Below are 21,853 nucleotides of genomic sequence, written 5' to 3'. Positions count from 1 at the left end.
AAGCAAAAATAAACAAATGGGACCTAATTAAACTTAAAAGCTTCTGCACAACAAAGTAAACTATAAGCAAGGTGAAAAGACAGCCTTCAGAATGGGAGAAAATAATAGCAAATGAAGCAACTGACAAACAACTAATCTCAAAATATACAAGCAACTCCTGCAGTTCAATTCCAGAAAAATAAATGACCCAATCAAAAAATGGGCCAAAGAACTAAATAGACATTTCTCCAAAGAAGACATACAGATGGCTAACAAACACATGAAAAGATACTCAATATCACTCATTATCAGAGAAATGCAAATCAAAACCACTATGAGGTACCATTTCACACCAGTCAGAATGGCTGCGATCCAAAAGTCTACAAGCAATACATGCTGGAGAGGGTGTGGAGAAAAGGGAACCCTCTTCCACTGTTGGTGGGAATGCAAACTAGTACAGCCACTATGAAGAACAGTGTGGAGATTCCTTAAAAAAACTGGAAATAGAACTGCCTTATGACCCAGCAATCCCACTGCTGGGCATACACACTGAGGAAACCAGAAGGGAAAGAGACACGTGTACCCCAATGTTCATCGCAGCACTGTTTATAATAGCCAGGACATGGAAGCAACCTAGATGTCCATCAGCAGATGAATGGATAAGAAAGCTGTGGTACATATACACAATGGAGTATTACTCAGCCATTAAAAAGAATACATTTGAACCAGTACTAATGAGGTGTCTGAAACTGGAGCCTATTATACAGACTGAAGTAAGCCAGAAAGAAAAACACCAATACAGTATACTAATGCATATATATGGAATTTAGAAAGATGATAACAATAACCCTGTATACGAGACAGCAAAAGAGACACTGATGTATTGAACAATCTTTTGGACTCTGTGGAGAGGGAGAGGGTGGGATGATATGGGAGAATGGCATTGAAATACGTATAATATCATATATGAAACGAGTTGCCAGTCCAGGTTCGATGCACGATACTAGATGCTTGGGGCTGGTGCACTGAGACGACCCAGAGGGATGGTATGGGGAGGGAGGAGGGAGGAGGGTTCAGGATGGGGAACACCTGTGGCGGATTCATTTCAATATTTGGCAAAATCAATACATCATTGTAAAGTTTAAAAGTAAAATTAAAAAATAATTAAAAAAAGGTAACATCCATCAAAGATTAAAAAAAAAAAAAAAGAAAATATAAGATCCAAAGGGGCAAGAATTGTTTTCTTCACTGCTCTGTCCCGTGCCTAGAACCAGTGCTTGACACATAGTAGATGCTCAATTAAAATTTGTTGAATAAATGAATGAATACAGTCGAGAGCCCAGTTCAGTGTCTGACACGCATATGACATCCAGATTAATTTAGGATTTAACCACTGTCTTACTGATCTTCTTGTAACCTCCATCCCCCCAAGATTAGGGTTTACCCCTCACCTCCACATGGTGACTTTGGTTGACTAGCACTCTTGATTGTGACCGCTTCCTTCCTCCCCACTTCCTCTGGTCATGCTTAGCCCACCTGCCAGGATGTTCACCTGTCCCTCCCTTCCCTCCACCGTCCTAGTGAAGGCTACCTGTCTGGACCACCACCTTCCTGTCCCTAGAGTCTCCCAGTGCTGTGACCCTCTGGTTTCTCTCCTTCCCTGCCCTGCCTCTGCACACTGTCCCCATCCCTCCTCTTGTCCCAGCAAACCCTCACCCTGGTACCACCTTCCCAGAGGTGGATGCGGTTCTGATCTCTGGCTCTAACACAACCTACTTATGTCCCCAACTCTGTAACTTCCACGTGCCAAAATCTTGGAGAAGTCAAGATGTGACGTCTCTCTTTTTCCTCTGTTCATTTACCATGAAACCTGAAGTTGTGGCAGGCCTGTCTTTCCATGAAAGGCTGCCTGAGTTTTCTTGCTTCCACTTGACTATAATATGAGCCTGTGTTCAGAGCCACAGAAACCTGACACTGTTCAATAAGCAAGCAGCTGTAAAAGCCAAGAGTCAAGATGCCTCAAGTGAAGGGGAACTTGGAGTCAAGGTTGGTCATCATTTTTGTTGCATTAATGTGACAATAGACAGTTTCTTTAGCAGACATCACAATAATGTCAGCAGGGACTTCTCAAGATATGGTAGTTAGTTGCCTGTGATAAGTAATAATCAAATAACCAGACACATGATCTTTCTACATAAGGTTTGTTTGTATGCCTGTTGTGGGAAGGCATTTGGGCCAAAATCCAGATACACCCAAAGCACAAACCTGGGAAAATTGGCAAAGCAACACTTTAAATTTTTACCTAGAAATAGATCTGTGGACATAATCCCGAAGTCCTCAATAAACAAAACAACTGATTGAACCATAATGCATTTGCCTGTGTTAAAACAGAAGATCATTTATCAAACTGTCCACGGAATCCGTGATTTGAACTGACACTGATGACATAAACAGATAATCAAGATTTTGAGAAGTTCATGGCTAGCTCAAGGAATTCAAGGACACTGGTTGAAAAGATGATTATGATTTGGTTTCTGGACATCTGGCCATGGGATCCAGCCAGCTGTCCTCCCCCTCCCTCCTCTCTCTTCCCATGCTGACTTCTAACAGTTTTCCTATGAGCTACCAAGGAAGGAGCTGACAGATAAGTCCTCCATGCCCTTGAACTTTTCAATGCCTGAGTGCTATGTGGGAAGACAGCCATTTATCACCTTCACAATGGCCAGGAGGCTGCAGGGGCAGGACAGGAGTCTGGTTTCCTGGTTGGTTCTCTGTTTTCTACAATGGTCTGAAAATGATAAATACACTTGTTATCATATCAGCCCTGCCAAGGAGGAAATGTGACATGGGAAAGGGCAGAAATAGCTCAATCTGTGTGATCACACAAGTTATGTATGGATTATATGCATCAAATCTATTTCTCTACAGTCAGATGTTGAAATATTGAGTGCCAAGGTTGCCAAGATCTGCATAGAGTTTAATAGTCTTCCTAAATATACCTCATGTTATTAATTGCACTCCCTTTACATTTGAACTTTAAGAAATAAAAATGACAGTTACATTTTTCTTTTTCTAAAAAAAGGAAGCCATATTTTTAAAAAATCTCATGTTTGGAATTTCCCAAGTCTCTGGTAAAATGCCCAAATATCTAGATCTTGAAAGAGTTCCAAGTCGTCTCAGAAACAACTCCACAGTGCTTCAGTGAATGGTGGCATAATGCAAAACATGTTGAGCTTGTGTTGAGTCATTAATTAGTGACATTTATTGAACACTCATTGTATACAAGGTGTCATATTAATGCAATATACAAACAAAAATACGAGAAAGGGAGTCTAATTATACTAAGGCAATAAGTAAAGGATGCCTTTTTTTTTTAGATATAAGGAATAGGACAATGGAGAAACAACTTTATTTATGAACCTCCTTACCTTAACATTGTTCCCTGATAATAAATAAGTGAAAATATGAACTATAGAGAGACACAGCAAACTCCAAACCTGTTTTTGTCAAGAAACTTGATGTGAAGCCTCTTGGTTAACACTCATAAGTGAGTCAGTAAAGGTCATAATGAAGACCAAATTGCTTTTCTCTGTGATATTTTGAGAACTCTGTAGCAAACAGCTCCGATCTCAGCCTTTTAATAATTGACTTAAGGGACAAAAGGTTGCCAGCACTTTTTTACCCTTAACTTTATGCATCTATAGAAAATCTGGCCCCCATGGAAACTAAACAATTATGAATTTCAAGCAAGATTAATAGGTATGCAGGCTCAACATATCTAATGGGAAAAAAATTCATTAACATGCAACCTTGAAGTAGAAAACACAGGTTCCTATGACTGCAATTAGACCTAACAAATCTATAACATTGGGTTCCTTGCAGATATTTTCCAAGAAGGAATAGGCAGTTTGCTTAATTCAAACACTTTGGAATATAATTGCTTGCTTTGTTCATTTTAGGAAAAAAAAAAAATCTCTTTTTGGGAAAGAAGAATCCAGTGTGTGAGTTTCCTTCCCTGTCAGATTGCTGATCCAGAGCCGAAGTGTCATCAGCTACAGTAGACAGATTGAATTTTCCCTGCCCTGTCTTCATTGCCCTCTTCCTGCTGGGAATAACATAAACCTTTTTCCTTTTGGGAAACCTTTGTGATTCAGTAGCTGTAACCCGTTCCTGTCTCCAGAGATGAATGCAGGGCTCAAAAGGTCAATCTCTGGCCTCAGTGATTGTGTCAAAGATTGGCCTTGACCCAAGCCAGACCGATGATGCCCGCCCATTTTGGGGATAACTAAATTGGTGGCCACCATCTTGCTTCTCATGGGAGAATCTTCCTGAGAGTGAAGCTAACACAGAAGAAAGCAGAGCTGAGAGATGGGAAAAAAAATGAAACAAAATATACTTGAAACTATCTTTTAGAAAATATTTTGGCCATGCTATGTGACATGTGGGATATAATTTCCCAGACCAGAGATCGAATCCGCACGCCCTGCATTGGAAGCCTGGACTTTTAACTACTGGACCACCGGGGAAGTCCCCTGAAGTTGTCTTCTGAGCATCTAGACCCAGCTATAGGTGAAGCCTTGATTCTGGCTGACTGACGTTCTTAACTCTGCTCCTTACCTGCTCAAGTTTGGGACTTCTACTTGATCACATCCTGCCAAACTTCTTTGGTACAAATTACCTGCCTAGACTCCACTCCCAGCTCCCAGTACTCCAGGTAGTGCCCTGGAGAACCCCCTCCAGAGTCTTCCTCCCATGAGAACCTGCACACCACCCTCATTTTGCCCTCTTGCGTACAACCTCCCCAACTCCCAACCATCCCATAGATAGGTCTAGCCTCCAGTTTTAACATGTCCAGCTTGTTCAACCAGCAACTAAACTTCATTCCCTCAAAACCATGCACATTTAGTTCTGTAACCAATAAATCTATTTTGCTTCGGGTGGTTCAAATTCAGTTTCTGTCACTTGCAACTGAATGTCCTTAATCATCATAGATGGCAGATAATTTTTTTCAAGCATGTTGATTATTTTGGAAGAGTCAAGGGTCACCCAGAATCAGGTTTTTTTAATGTGATAGGCATTCAAGCAGAGAGTACCATTGTGTGCATGAAATATTTTGCAGTCAAATATAATGAAATATAATTAATATGAATTAAATGTGAAACTAATTATACATGCTTCTAGTAATTCCAAAGAGGAGTCTCCATGGTGCCTCTTTAAATTGATATGGCATTTAAATACATGTTATCATAAGATTGGTAAATAAGTGAATAGCTTTAGAGTAACACACTCAAGTATGGCTGACAGGCCACCTGCACTGGTAATTTCTTGGGAGATGGTTTAAAATTCAGATTCCTTGGACCCATTCCAAGCTCACTGAATCAGCATCTCTGGGAACTGGACGTGAGAATGTTCATTTTAGATAAAATTCCAGGGTACTGTCTAGGCATACAAGAGTTTGAGCACAATTTGCTTCTAAGTCCTGCTTCGTATATGTATTTTTAGTAAACCTTCAAGTGTTACTGTCTGAATCTAATGAGTAATTCTAAGAACATCTCATTATTGATAAGAGTAAAGCTGAATTGGCACACCTATAAAAAGCAGTAAGGTTCAGGTAATCTATAAAGGCCTAGAGGAAGGATGTAGTCAGCTCAGGCTAAGTTCTCTGTGGTAGTTCAGTTCAGTTCAGTCGCTCAGTCGTGTCTGACTCTTTGCGACCCAATGAACCACGGCATGCCAGGCCTCTCTGTCCATCACCAACTCCCGGAGTTTACCCTAACTCATGTCCATTGAGTTGGTGATGCCATCCAACCCTCTCATCCTTGGTTGTCCCCTTCTCCTCCTGCCCTCAGTCTTTCCCAGCAACAGAGTCTTTTCAAATGAGTCAGCTCTTCGTATCAGGTGGCCAAAGTATTGGAGATTTAGCTTCAACATCGTCCTTTCAATGAAGACCCAGGACTGATCTCCCTTAGGATGGACTGGTTGGATCTCCTTGCAGTCCAGGGGACTCTCAAGAGTCTTCTCCAACACCACAGTTCAAAAGCACCGATTTTTCAGCACTTAGCCTTCTTCTATACATGACTACTGGAAAAAACCATAGCCTTGCCTAGACTGAACTTTGTTGACAAAGTAATGCCTCTGCTTTTTAATATGCTGCCCAGGTTGGTCATAACTTTCCTTCTAAGTAGTAGGCGTCTTTTAATTTCATGGCTGCAATCACCATCTGCAGTGATTTTGCAACCCAGAAAAATAAAGTCAGCCACTGTTTCCACTGTTTCCCTATCTATATGCCATGAAGTGATAGGACCAGATGCCATGATCTTCGTTTTCTGAATGTTGAACTTTAAGCCAACTTTTTCACTCTTCTCTTTTGCTTTCACCAAGAGGCTCTTTAGTTCTTCTTCACTTTCTGCCATAAGGGTGGTGTCATCTGCATATCGGATGTTATTGATATTTCTCCCGGCAATCTTGATTCCAACATGCTTCATCCAGCCCAGTGTTTCTCATGATGTACTCTGCATATAAGTTAAATATGCAGGGTGACAATATACAGCCTTGACATACTCCTTTTCTTATTTGGAAGCAGTCTGTTGTTCCATGTCCAGTTCTAGCTGTTGCTTCCTGACCTGCATACAGGTTTCTCAAGAGACAGGTCAGGTGGTCTGGTATTCCCATCTCTTTCAGAATTTTCCACAATTTATTGTGATTCACACAGTCAAAGGCTTTGGCATAGTCAGTAAAGCAGAAATAGATGTTTTTCTGGAACTCTCTTGCTTTTTCCATGATCCAGCGGATGTTGGCAATTCGATCTCTGGTTCTTCTGCCTTTTCTAAAACCAGCTTGAACATCTGAATGTTCATGGTTCACGTATTGCTGAAGCCTGGTTTGGAGAATTTTGAGCACCATTTTACTAGCGTGTTAGATGAGTGCAATTGTGCAGTAGTTTGAACATTCTTTGGCATTGCCTTTCTTTGGGATTGGAATGAAAACTGACCATTTCCAGTCCTGTGCCACTGCTGAGTTTTCCAAATTTGCTAACATATTGAGTGTAGCACTTTCACAGCATCATCTTTTAGGATTTGAAAAAGCTCAACTGGAATTCCATCACCTCCACTAGCTTTGTTCATAGTGATACTTCCTAAGGCCCACTTCACATTCCTAAGGACTCCACTCCAATTCCTAAGGACTTCACATTCCTTAGATGTCTGGCTCTAGGTGAGTGATCACACCATCGTGATTATCTGGGTCGTGAAGATCTTTTTTGTATAGTTCTTCTGTGTATTCTTGCCACCTCTTGTTAATATGTTCTGCTTCTGTTAGGTCCATACCATTTCTGTCCTTTATCGAGCCCATCTTTGCATGAAATGTTCCCTTGGTATCTCTAATTTTCTTGAAGAGATCTCTAGTCTTTCCCATTCTATTATTTTCCTCTATTTCTTTGCATTGATCGCTGAGGAAGGCTTTCTTATTTCTCCTTGCTATTCTTTGGAACGCCACATTCAAATGGCTGTATCTTTCCTTTTCTCCTTTGCTTTTCGCTTCTCTTCTTTTCACAGCTATTTGTAAGGCCTCCTCAGACAGCCATTTTGCTTTTTTGCATTTCTTTTTCTTGGGGATGGTCTTGCTCCCTGTCTCCTGTACAATGTCACAAACCTCTGTCCACAGTTCATTGGGTGCTCTGTCTATCAGATCTAGTCCCTTAAATCTATTTCTCACTTCCACTGTATAATCAGAAGGGATTTGATTTAGGTCATACCTGAATGGTCTAGTGGTTTTCCCCAGTTTCTTCAATTTAAGTCTGAATTTGGCAATAAGGAATTCATCATCTGAGCCACAGTCAGCTCCCGGTCTTGTTTTTGCTAACTGTATAGAGCTTCTCCATCTTTGGCTGCAAAGAATATAATCAATCTGATTTTGGTGTTGACTATCTGGTGATGTCCATGTGTAGAGTCTTCTCTTGTGTTGTTGGAAGAGGGTGTTTGCTATGACCAGTGTGTTCTCTTGGCAAAACTCTATTAGCCTTTGCCTTGCTTCTGTACTCCAAGGCCAAATTTGCCTGTTATTCCAGGGGTTTCTTGACTTTTACTTTGGTATTCCAGTCCCCAAAATGAAAAGGACATCTTTTTTGGGGTGTTAGTTCTAAAAGGTCTTGTAGGTCTTCATAGAACCGTTTAACTTCAGCTTCTTCAGTGTTACTGGTCGGGGCATAGACTTGGATTACTGTGATATTGAATGGTTTGCCTTGGAAACAAACAGAGATCATTCTGTTGTTTTTGAGAATCTCTGTGGTAACAAGTGGCCTAAAATATTAATGGCTTACAACATCAAAGGTTGACTTTTTTATGCATTTACATATCCATCACAGAACACTCCAGAACTCACGGCTATTGGAACCATCTTTCTCTGGGACATAGTTGGTCCTCTAATGGAGGGTAAAAGGGAATAGGGGGACCTCAGGCTGGCTTTTAAAGTCTCTGCTCAGAAGTGATACATGTTACTTGCAGCCATATTCCATTGACCAAAGCAGGTCACAGCACTGTTTTTGTGTTCAGTGGAGTAGGGAAGGATAATCCTATAGAAAAGGATACTAAAGGGAAGAGCAGCAAACATTTTGAATGGAAATGTAATCTACTGCATAGGAAATTCAATCAAGAAGGTTACGTGCTCTCGAAAAACATGGGGGAGCCTATGGTCAGCTAAGTTTGGGGACTGCTGCTTACTCTAGCCACTTCTGGAGCTGCACAATGTAACCCAGCATATTAAAGGCTCTCAGAAGTCCTGCAATAGAAAACAACTAATATTATTAACCCCTAGTTTCCAAGCTTTGTTTCCATGGTGTTTTCAAACATCATATCAACACATGTCAACAATTTGACATTGGAAAAAGACATCATTTGTGCTGTAGACAAAATAATATTTTCTTCTTCTATGACTGCAAAGCAGGCATGTGGGATGTTCCTAGTAGAATATTGCATAATAAATTTTGTGTAGCTTCAAGCTATTCATGTGTTTAAAAAAAAATTCTGATATTCTACTAAGTCATCAGAAAAGCCTGGGGAACTCTATGCAAATATCTGTCTTGTTATTCTAACCAGTTAAAGTCTGTTGAAATTTAGTAGCATTATTAGAGAGCACTTAAGAAGTAAATCTAATAAACCTGGTTCTTCCAGGTATGATGAGAGTATTCCAGAAAAGATTTTACTTTAAAATCTTCCTCATTTACCATGTTTGGGATTAGGCAATTCCTGTAAATTGAAGCAATGCACTTTTTTTCCCCATTTATGGGAACTTGTCATTTTACAAGTTGATCAGCAGTTCTGTAGTTACAAATAAACATGAAAGTACTCAAATCTATCAGCATCATGATGGGGAGGTCATTTCCTACTTTTTCTCTACCTCCACCCAACACATCCTTGTATCCCTGCTGGGATGCTGGTGATGTACAGTGTTTTTGCTGCTGTGTAAGTGGAGGGTGTTGTTTCTCAAGTTACTATGTGGCTAGAGCATTCCACAAACAGAGGTGGTTGTGGTCATTGCCCAATTTTTCCCCGGTTAAGTCACTGGTGGTGAACACCATTTTTGAAAACCCACGCTCTGTTCTCTGATGCTGTCCTCTGCTCTATCACTGCCTCTTAGTCTTTCCCTGGCTCCTCTTCCTGATCTATTCATCACATAATGGAGTTCTTCTGATTAGTCCCTTGACATTTTCTCAACTCACTCTGCATATGCCTGCCAATGTAAATGAGTCCACTTTCTAGGCTTGGGCCCCACCTGGATCTATCTCCAGCTTGCTCCTGAGGTTTAGTGTGTGTGTGTATGTGTGTGTTAGTTGCTCAGTCGTGTCTGATTCTTTGCAATCCCATGGACTATACCCACCAGGCTCCTCTGTCCATGGAATTTCTCCAAGCAAGAATACTGGAGTGGGTTGCTATTTCCTCCTCTAGAGGATCTTCCTGACCCAGGGATTGAACCTGGGTCTCCTGCATTGGCAGGCAGGTTCTTTGCCATCTGAACCACTGGAGATACCTCCCTCCCTGAGCTTTGGTATCATATTCTAATTGCCAAGAGATGGTCTCCACTTGGTGCTGGATATCTGACTCAAAGTGAATGTATCCCAAACAAAACTCTTCATTTTCCTCCCAAACTTGTTGTAATATTCCATTTCCCATTCATTGTTTTACCACTTATTTAGTCTCCTGATTAAGAATGGGACATTATCTCTGACCCCTCCATTTCTTCTACCCAAGACTCCAACTCATGCCATATTCAATGCAATAACAGGAATATGAGACTTGAGACTTCCTCTCTATCTCTATGTACTGTCTTGATTCAGATGCCGATCCCATCTGCTTGGATACTGAGAGTGTGGTATCGTGGTGAAAAGTATGGGTTCTGGCATCCAGACAGCTTGGGATGGAATTCTGACTCTAACCACTTCTTATAGACTGATGAAGCCAAGTTATTTAACTTCCCTGGGCCTGAGTTTCCTCTTCTACAAAGAAGGATCATTACGTCATGCTGTGCTCAGCCGCTCAGTCATGTCTGACTCTTTGTGACCTCATGGACTGTACCTCGCTAGGCTCCTCTGTCCATGGAATTTTCTAGGCAAGAATACTAGATCAGTTGCCATTTCCTACTCCAGGGGATCTTCCCTACTCAGAGATCAAACCTGCATCTCCTGCACTGGCAGGCAGATTCTTTACCACTGTGCTATTGGGAAGCATAAGGAGCCTTCTAGTCACTAAATCGGGCTGTTGTGAGCATTACTTTGGTAAATATATATGAAATGTCTAGCACATTATAAATGCACATTGGGTGTTAGTTACTAGTATCATAACAACATCTTGGCTCATTTCACTGGTACTAGTGTTTTTCTGTTCTCATTAGAATCACCTTCCTAAGAGATAAATCTTATGTCGCTCCTTACCTTCTACTGACTTTCTACCATTTAAAGGATAAAGTTAACTTTCCTAGCAGGACATGTAAGACCCTTCAAAAATCTCTTCCTAACTGGCCTTTCGGGTTTATATCTGGCCACATGAGGCTTTAAATACTGGGTCAGTGCTAAACTTTTCACCATTTCCCAAATACTCTGTATCCACTGATACTTCTGCACCTTTGCATGAACTACTTCCATGCTTGTCAGCTTTCCTAAGTTGTGCTGCTTTAACGACCATCCCCAGGTGTCAGTGGTTTTCAACAACATAAGTTTACTTCTTACTTAAATTATAGGCTGTCTGCAGGGCAGCTTCAACTCTACTCCAGAAGTCTCCTTTACTCCGAGATCTACACTGAATAAGCAGTCCCTTTCTGCAAATGGCTCTTCATATGGCAGAGGGGAAAGAGTGACCTTGGAATGTTATGATAGATCTTAAAGGTTTTGTTCAGAAATGGCACAAAACACTTCTATGCAGATTTGCTTGGCCAAGGAAAGCAAATTGGCTAAGCCTGACCTTAATTAATGTGGGGAGATACAACCTCTCCTGTCCCTACATATCTCTCCCTATATTAGGAAGAAGAAACTAAGGGTTAGAAGCAATAATATAGTCTCCCATCATTCCCTATATTTGAAACACCCTCACATGTCCCTGCTTTCCCCATGTTTCAAAATCTCCTAAGCCTTGTTATCACTTCCCTTATGGAATTTTTCTGTTTGCCCCAGACTGTTAGCTCATTTCTCATCATTCTCTCAGGACTTCAGCCCCATTTTTAATAAAGTGCTTGTCAAGCTGTTATTAAAAGTATGCGTTTACATCCCCTTTTCTCTCATAGGCAAAGGCTACAAGTTCTCGATTTCTCTATCCCTGGCTCTAAGCATCCTAGGGCTCAGAACATGTCAACAGAATGAATGAATGAGACAGTTTGTTGCTTGGCCATTTATAGGCAAGGTTGGTTAAGCTTTTCTGTTAATACTCAGTGGGAGGTGGCCAAGTAACTAAGTAACTCCTTTATGCAGGCAGAAAGGAGACTTAAAGACCAGTGAAAAACACATGTGCTTTTTTCCCTCCATGCCCACCAAATATTATGCCATTTTCTTATTTTGCCCTTAGTCCATGGCTGTGTACCAAGACAAAATGCTTTGGAAATATACTATCTGTGCATGTAGCCTTGGGAATTTATATACATGCCATATTCAAACAAAAGCAGATTGTGTCTATATAGTTTGTTAAAACTTTGTTTCAAATCCAGTTATCTACTGAAAAGACTGTACCAGTAAAATTGTCTTGATGAACTATCAATAAGTCTTATCTTCAGCAGCTTTTTGGGAAGATACTAAATCAAACTGACAAAGTATTCAGTTTTACCTCCTAAGTATTGCAGACTCATTCTCTGTCATCTCTCTCCTCTGGCACTGTCTTAGTTCAGGTTCTTATCACTCCTTGCACACGTGCGTGCTAAGTTGCTTCAGTCATGTCTGACTCTTTGCAACCCTATGGACTATAGCCCATCAGGCTCCTCTGTCTATGGGATTCTCCAAGCAAGAATACTGGAGTGGGTTGCCATTTCCCCTTCCAGGGAATCTTCCCAGCCCAAGGATTGAACTGGCATCTCGTATGTCTCCTGCATCGACAGGCAGGTTCTTTACCACTGAGCCACCTGGGAAGCCCTCGTCACTCCTTACCTGCAGTTTTACTACAAACTCCTCCTTGGTTTCTCTCTGCCCAGAATACCCTCCTCTAATCAAGCATGACTTAACTGATGAAGGATGCATTTTCGTTAGGCATCACCTTCCTTCTACACTCTCTCCAATGCCCTCTCAGTTCAGTTCAGTTCAGTCGCTCAGTCGTGTCCGACTCTTTGTGATCCCATGAACTGCAGCATGCCAGGCCTCCCTGTCCATCACCAACTCCCGGAGTTTACCCAAACTCATGTCCATTGAGTTGGTGTTGCCATCCAACCATCTCATCCTCTGCCGTCCCTTTCTCCTCCTGCCCTCAATCTTTCCCAGCATCAGGGTCTTTTCAAATGAGTCAGCCCTTTGCATCAGGTGGCCAAAGTATTGGAGTTTCAGCTTCAACATCAGCCCTCTGTTTACATGTGCTCCAATAGGGTTAAGTCTTCTCCCTGTGTATCTTTTTATCATCATGTTTCATCACATCACATTGTACTTGTTTGTTTATATGTCTGTTTCCTCTTAATGGAATAAGAGTTTTCTGAGAGTAAGTATTGTGGTATAAGATTCATCTCTTAATCAGAGCAAAGTGCCTTTGAACACACATAATGTGCTCAATTAATGTTTGGTACATTGAGGTCCTGTTGAACTGAAGGCAAAAATTACAGCTTACACATTTTGTGCTAAATAATACAGTACAATTGAAAGGAGATTTTGATCTGGGCTTTTAATGTGTGATTTTCCTGATTCATGAAGAATGCAGTGCTTATGTTTTGATTTAATTTATATGAATTTTAACTTTTATATATAAGCTCTCTGCAAAACTTTTTGGAAATGAACTAATTCTCATGTGAATTTTAGTAGACTAAGAAAAAAGTCTATAAAAATTACCCTTCATAAAACCTTGTATGGCTAAAGAAAATTTAGAAGATACAATGCCTCTTTATTATCCTTGCCACTGAAAACAAAAATGAAATTTTTACTGAGATATAAAAATTAAAGACAGAAAGAGAATTTAAGTTATGTGTGCCTTAGAAAAACAGTATGACATGCTAATTTGGCCAAATCTCTTGAAAGAAAAGAAGCCAAGTGCAAATTACATTTATCTAATTTAGCTCAAGAATGAAATTTTCAGTTTTGGTAACTCTAACACATGTTATGTAAGAGATCATGAGTACAAGAGGGAGAGGAAAAAGGGCGAAAGAAGTTGTAATTAAAGTAAATCTTCCCAGAACCCTGGATTGCACCAGGAACGTGGCCAGAATAAGCAAGGCTACTGACTTCTGCCAGGGTCATGTTTAGAGGTTACTTTATCATAGCCCTTGCTCGAAAAACATAATTTGAGCAAAGAAGGGTTCCCAATGTTCAGTGATCTCCATGTGCTTCCCATTAGGGTCGGAAGAAGAAATGCTGTGGTGTCTTCCGCAAACGGAATGGAATGGGAGTTTTCAGATCTCTTTCCGACTTGGCAAGAGATGCCAGTCTGGACATCAGGAAGGCCCGGCTATTTCTAGAGTTCAGGGGCACACAGCCATAGCGACACCTAGGAAACACTGCAAATAGTTACTTACTTACTCCTTTTCCAGACAGGAAAGCATCTAGTTCAACTCAGAATTGCTATCTACCTTAATCTAAACAACATTATGATTTTTGAAGTCTAAGTTAAGAGCAAAATATTATTAGTGATTTCCTTTGCTAGCTAAGCTCAGATTTGGAAGCCCCCTGAAATGGCCTGTCAAATCTTCACTCCCTTACCCACTCCCTACCAAGAAAGAAGGACAGATCACATAGACCAACTAAAACCTTTTCCTACCTCCCATCAGCAACCAGGATAGTGTGAAGGCCAAACCAAGGGAAGCATCATGGTCAGCTGCTTATCCAATATCCACTTCCCCTTTTTTCCTCACTTAACACTTGTCCAGTTAAATATTCTCTTTTCCAGCCAATAAAACACAAGGAGATGTATGCCTGGGAGTTCTGATAAAGCCTTTGCCTTCCTGTTAGAAGGAGACAGAGATAACATTCTCTTCCTGCTTTCATAGCACGTGTGATGTCAACTACAGCAAACATCTTAGAACATCTTGAAACATGAGGCTCTAAGGATAACAGAGCAGAAAGATAGAATGACCTGGGTCCCTCATGGCATCATGAACTATAAACAACTCCAGCAATCACTTAACTCTGGATTTTTGTAATGAGTGAATCCCCTATTCATTGAAGCTACTATGGCTTGGGTTTTCTGTTATTTGCAGTCTAAGATATCCCTAACTTTATATACCAAGTTTATTAACAGAAGCTCAATTAAGGATTCTCAGAGGAAAGCCAGTCTCAGGCTATTAGCAGTAGAGAGAGAACAGTTTAGAAGAGGTAGAAGCTAGTCAGATTTTTCTCCCCATTTCCAAATGTCCCTTCATTTCCCCTGCAACATCCTCATGAAATTTTGCACCAGTCATCTTGCTCATGCTTAGTTGCTCAGTGGTGTCTAACTCTTTGCAACGCTATGGACTAAGGCCCATCAGGCTCCTCTGTCCATGGGTTTTTCCAGGAAATAATTCTGGAGTAGGTTGCCCTTTCCTCCTCCAGGAAATCTCCCTGACCCAGGGAGGGAACCCACATCTCCTGCATCTCCTGCATGGGCAGATGGATTCTTTACTACTGAGCCACCTAGGAAGCCCCAGACCAGTCATAGAAGATGGAATTAAAAGTTCCCATTTTAAAATATCAGTCCTGATATATGATGTACCAATATTATGACTTCATTGCTTTGAATCATAAAGTTTCTTCCAGTACTAAGAATCATTAGCATCTATCCTGCCCTTTTAGATTTCAGCAGAGTTTGTAACTTAAGAGGCTTAGTTTATTGAAAATAATAGAAGTCTTATACTTATTTATAATTTTAAATAAAAGAAGATAATTCCAGTGGGGGGTACAGTTTTAACCTTTTATTACTCAAGTTTAAGATTCAGGTATAAGACTTTCATGTGGATTCTGTAATTATTTTTTGCAAATTATGTTTTTATATGATGTTCATTGCCATCATTTTCCAAGTGCTAACATGTAGGTTTCTATAGGCATAGATCATATTCTGTATTTTTTTTTATAAAAAAAAAAACAACTGGTAACATCTGGTTGATGGACTGGGTTATGGATGTGTGCACCTGGAGTACAGCCAGGCCCATGCAAACATACAATTACACTCGATCCATCACATCAAAGTCATTTTCTATCCTGGCTCCAATTTTGGTTTGGCACATTGTTTCATCTTGTTCTGCTCCAAAACTCTGCAATAGTATTGAAAAGAATGGATAGAAATGGGCAACGTGCTAATCTTTTAGCTCTCCCAATTGGAGAGGTGCCCACCAAAAAATTTAGAAATGAAACAAATTCATCACTTAAACATTTCTATTAATGATAATACCATTGGCTGAGATATTTACCAGGTGCTGAGAGAGGTTCTGAACTCTGTGCAGACATCTGGCCCTCACATGTCTGGGAGGAGATCTCCGTCTTCCAATACAAAGTCCTTCACGCATCCAGTCAGTGCGTGTTACAAGCAGCCACTGGGCTGGACTCTGGGACTGCAGTAGAGAAAAAGGCAAACCTGCCACTCCCCACTCCATGCTGGGCACCACTTTCCGTATATACACAGATGTCTCATGCAGTCTACTGGAGGGCTGGGGGAAGAGATACCCCAGTGCAACAAGAGGGAAGAAAGAGGGAAACTAGGAGCGCAATGTCAAGCCCTAACTTAGAGGGGGGACAGGAGGTAAAATCTTACTGAGAAAATGATGTTTAAACCTAGACATTCAGGGTTACTCACTTAATGGGAGAAGAGGTACTGGCACTGGGGATGAACTACTTCCAGGCAGATGAGACAAGACATGGTTGGATAACACGGGGTCAAGAAAGGGCCAGAGAGCACTTCTGGGGGACTGAAAAGGCGCACTGCTGGGGGAGCTAAGAGAACCAGGGATAGATGTGAGAGGGACACTCCTCTGTGGGAGCACGCTTGGGACTTTGTCCTAAAGGCAGGGGAAGCCATCTGGAGCGGTAGTTGTCACAGTTCTGTGTGAGTGTGAACGTGTGTGTGTGGAGGGGGTAGTAAAGACTGTGTGGTGAATAGGGAGAAGAATAAGCAGATTTAAATGCAGATTCAGAGAAATTCCCACCTTTGTCCAAAGTCACTCCAAAGCTAGAATCTGATCTCAGTGTGCTTGATTCCCACCCTTTGCTCTTTACCCGTCATTCTCTACCATCTTCTAACTTTACCAGCTCTCTGCTAGGCAGGGTGTGTGCATGCTCAGTTGCTCAGTCTTGTTCAACCCTTTGTGACCCCATGAACTGTAGCCTGCCAGGCTCTACTGTCCATGGGATTCTCCAGGCAAGAATACTGAAGTGGGTAGCCATTCCCTTTGCCAGGGGATTGTCCCCACTCAGGGATGGAACCCTTGTATTGTAGGCAGATTCTTTACCATTTGAGCCACTAGGAAAGCCAAAGCATGATATTGAGACTCTCCAATTAGTCCCCTTGGCTTTAAGTATTTTTAACCAAACTTATTGTTATAAAAGCCCCATAAAAGTCATTATTTCATAGGAAAAAAAATGGATTTTCAATTCTTGCTAAATCTCAAAGTACATTTTTAACTTTCCATTTTTTTTTTTCTTTTAGGTTAGAAGTTGTATCCACTTAGAATTGTTAGTAGGACATATGATTTTGCTCAGACAAATAAGGAATAAAATATAAAATTCAGAGGTAATATTTGCTTAGGTCTTTGAGTACCTTTTTAAAAAGGCCTTAGATCCCTGAGGATTAATCAAGCACCTCTCAGATTTTGTCTTTCAAAGCTCAAGAAAGGAATGGCTTCTAATAGGATAAAAGGTATATTAAGACCTGAACTGGGGAACTTGCCTGAATGTTTTTCTTTAGAACTAGGTTTGCTTTGGCAAACTTTATAAAATGCTCCAAGCTTTTCACTTTGTTTTCCAGATCATTTACCCAGTCTAAACCATCTGTCTATAGGTTAGCAATGTTTTCATATACTCTATCTATCAGAATTAAATGGATCAGATTATGCACATATTTCTTAGTATTAATTTAAACTGAGGAGATCTATGATACTACTGTCATTTATCACAATTATATTCTTTAGAATACTGCCTTCTTAAAGTGTCGAGCTAACCCCTCCCCCATTTTTTTACAAGTAGCTATGGATCTTGCTAGATCATGTTTAAACCTGAACTAGTAATGCATAGTGTTATACTTCAAAGAACCACAGACCTTAAAGTGCATGCTCCTTAATCATAAAAAAGAATAAAAAAGAATGGATCAAAATGATTTTGCTTATTAAAAATAATTAGATTTTTAATAACAGTCAGTTCTCAAATAAGTGAAATTGAATCCCACTTTGTATGGGAAAAAGCTTGTTCTTGAAATGCTATAAAATTCAAAACTGGTGTCATTAAATCTAGTACATTAGGGGAGAGGGTAAGGATAAGATTTGATTGCCTTGTTTGATTAAAGAACACTATGTAGAAAATATCGGAATGAAATTACAGCATGAGTCAAATTTTACTTACGAATTGCAAAAGAGGTCAGAAGGCAAAAAGAAAGCGTGTGTGCATGTGTGCGTGTGTTGTGTCCTTCCCCGCCCCTCCTTTGTCCTCAGGCAGGATGTAGCCCCACCATTTGAAAACGGGGTCCCTAGGGAAAGGAAAAAGCCCTTAGCTAAATCTTCCAGATCAACGTGGAAACTCAGAGTGACTACGGTGGGGGTGGTAAAATTTGTTCTTTTCACAATTTAGAAACTCTCTTCTCTTAATTAGAACTAGGTCTTTTGCATGTTTTTTTCTCATTTAATTTTCAAAAGCCCAGAGGTGGATCACATATTGATTAGTACCATCTGATATTATTCTGAGACATATTCCATCCAGTAACTTCCCTTCTGGATGATTAAGTGACTTTACTAAGTGACTTAGTAAAGGCAAGATCTAGAATTAGTTTCAAGTATTGTTTCTTATTTTCCCTTTCTGTCCTAAATACAAAGATACAGATTTTTATCGCTTACCTTCTGGCAATAAATTATTTCCATGAGAGAACAGATTGCTAAAAAGGATCCTTTAACTCTGATGGTAGAGACAGATCCTGTAGGGGAGGCTGATTTGCAAACTGGGGACTTTCTGGGACGATTGGTCAAATAGAGATGAAAGGAGGGTATTGGAGGTGAGAGAGGAATGATGTAATATAGGGAGGTGAATTATTTTGTAACTTTTCCTTGGACCCTAAAGACCCATGTACCATTGTGAACAGCATTTTGGTGTTTCTTTGACATGATGTCTCCACCCTTGTGCCGGGCATAGCATACAAAAGGAAAGCAGCCATCCTATTATAGTAATACACATAACTGGGGACCATATAACTGCTACTTCAAAGGGGAAAAACACTTTCAATAATGATAGCAAATAGGAAGAAGAAATGTCATTTATGAAGTACTTATTACACATCAACTATCATCATCGTTAAAAATTATTAACATTTATTGGGTTTTATGTACCAGACACTGTTCTAAGATCTTTGCATATATCATCTCACTTAATTCCCATAATTACTCAATCAAGTAGATACCATCACTATCTTCCCTTAGAGAAGAAGAAACAAAGACACAGGCAGAAAAGCTACTTGTCCAAGAACCCAGGAGCCAAGCCCAGGGATCTGACTGCAGGGACGCTAGATGATTTACATGTTTCATTCAAAAGATTTGTGTTGACTCCATCTCCCATGCCAGACTCTGAGCAAAGCTGACACAATCCCTCCTCTCTTGGAACTTACATTTTAGCAGGGAGAGACAGTAGGCAAGTGATGATATCAACAAATGGGTCACTGCCGTGGCGCTGAAGCCTCTGAAGGGTTTATACAGGGCTATGCCCTGGTCTCCTGTAGTCATCACAACACTGCTATTCCTATTCTTCACCGCAGAAGCAAGGTTTAGGGAGAGAAAGAAAACATACTTGAGTACTTGGCTGAGGACACTTGACTCAAACTCTCCCAAGTTAGGAATCAATTATTTTACTCAGGGGTATGTCACATTTAGTGGCCATTAGCAAATCATTTAACTTGGAATCCTAAATGGTAATTACATGCACATTAAGAGTTCCAGAACATGAGTTTTACTTTAGCACAACTCACCCTATTTTTAAATGCAGAGACTTCCTACTGCTTATATAACAGAGACCAGGCATTTAACTGACTACTCACATGGGCATACAGGCAAGGCAGACTCAGCCAGGGAGGCCGCGCTTATAGTGCAACTTTTCATCTGTTTTGTGGAATGTAGGCTTTGGATGAAAGACTGTGTTTATCTCTGTCCAAAGCACTGGAAATAAAAGGTCTGTGCAGATGTTTTAAGGACACCATATAGACTATTCACAAACTTTTGTGGTCAGTTGAGCCACTAGAGTCAGGACCAATGACTCACTCTGAACTGGGTTCCGTTGGTTCTTAAAATATTATTTCAGTCTTGTCCTTAGCAAAGTTAACGTGTTCATCATTGACACTGCTAGTTGGGGAAGCGGGTGGTGGGGGTGAGAGTGTGTGAAATATTCCATGTGATCACAGCCTGTTTCCAGTGCCCTAGTCATTCCCAGGCTACTATTGACCCAAGGAACATCTTAATGTGGGAGGCAGGTCAAACCAGAGCCTCTGGTCCAGACCCTTCATTCTATGAAGGAGAAAGCTGAGCCTCCAGTATAACCAAGGTCATGGGCCTGCTGGTGGCACAGAAAGCCGGCCTCCTGAGAACCCCCAGCCACAACTCCTGACTCAGACCGTGCTGACTCCGAGACGAAACTCTTAATTCCCTTTATTTTCTTTGATGTTATTGTTTCTTCTCTTCTTCCCCTTTCAACCCTTCAAAGTTGTGACACAATCTTCTAAAATGGCATGTATTAGCCCACTTTCAATGGCTTATAGTGACTGCCAAGTAAAGCATGAGTTATGTAATTCTACTCTGTCTTCTAGGGGTATGGAGTCTCGAACAGAAAACATTTAACAGAGAGAGGCATAAAAAGGCATAGACAAGGAATATGGGAGAGCCTCATACATTAAGTACATTTTATAAGACATCTTAATGTTCTGGGTAAGAAAAGAATATATTTGATGCTGATAAATGTGGCCGATGTGAGAGATGTGTATTTTAGTGATAAACAGGGTCAGGCAGAATTCAATTACTTTTCTAATTTGTCAGGGAGGATTCAAGAGGACAGGGAGGATTCAAGTATGAAGAAGGGGAGATTCTTAATGCTATCAGGATGGGTGATCTGGCTGATGCAAAAACTTCAATCTGTGCTGTCCAGTACAGTAGCTATTGGCCACATGGGCTATGTAAGTTGAAATTATTAACATTAAATAGAATGAAAAAATTGCATTAGCCACATTCCAAGTGCTCAATAAGTAACATAAAACTAGTGGCTGCTGTACTGGGTGGCAGAGATGTAGAGCATTTTCATCTCTGCCAAAAGGTCTCTGGGACAATACTGACACAGAAGATGCATCGTAGAAGGGGAGGGGTGGCTGAATGGAGCAAGGGGACCATAAAGTAACTCAAAAAAGTGGTACTAGATAAGAAGAAATGAGGGAAATGGTATACACTGAAGGGATCCAGAGAAAGAACTTAAACTAGATTTCCTCTTTGATTCAAGGCGTTGACTACTTTTTTTTTAAATGGTATGTCTCTGGGCAGAAGCAACCTTGTGGTTTTAGCTGGTAGATATTCCTCTGTACAAAGAAAAGTATACCTTCAACCAAACTATGGAACAGTAAAAAGATCAATGGTTTCTAGGGCCTGGGGAAGGGAAGCAAGGGAGGGAGTTATGGGAAGTGAAACACAGGGGGTTTTTAGAGAGTGAAACTCTTCTGTGTGATACAAACGTGGTGACTACAAGACATTGTATACTTGCCAAAACCTGTACAACTCCAAAGAGGGAAACCTAATGTAAACTATGGACTTCAGTTCATAATAATGGATTAATATTGGGTTATTCATCATAACAAATGTACCTCAACTAGTGCAAGATGTTAATAATAGAGGAAATGGGAGGTGGGGTGGGAGGCGGTGGGTGGGACCGTGCTGGAACGCTCTGTACTTTCTGTTCAGTTTTTCTGTAAACCTAAAACTGTCCTAAGAAATAAAACTTATGAGTTAACTATTTCTCATAAAATGTTTTCAAGCCCTCTCAAAGTCTTCGTTTTCATATAAACACTGAGATGAC

The 21,853-nt window shown here is 40.6% G+C and overlaps 1 protein-coding gene across 3 annotated transcripts in view; it reads right to left on the bottom strand.

The window, feature by feature from the left end:
• The window catches only part of LIFR (LIF receptor subunit alpha), a 186,035-nt gene that overhangs the window by 102,988 nt on the left and 61,194 nt on the right, over positions 1–21,853 (bottom strand). For 2 of the 3 annotated variants that reach the window (XM_025270583.3, XM_025270587.3), the window contains exon 3: positions 19,416–19,551. The exons of the other annotated variant lie outside the window; for it this stretch is intronic. The gene's annotated coding sequence lies outside the window, so the exon portion shown is untranslated. The remainder of the gene's footprint in view (positions 1–19,415; positions 19,552–21,853) is intronic. 3 annotated transcript variants of the gene reach the window in all.

This window comes from Bubalus bubalis, chromosome 19, assembly GCF_019923935.1.
Source record: "Bubalus bubalis isolate 160015118507 breed Murrah chromosome 19, NDDB_SH_1, whole genome shotgun sequence".
Classification (NCBI taxonomy): domain Eukaryota; kingdom Metazoa; phylum Chordata; class Mammalia; order Artiodactyla; family Bovidae; genus Bubalus; species Bubalus bubalis.
This window is presented reverse-complemented; position numbering and strand designations above follow the sequence as displayed.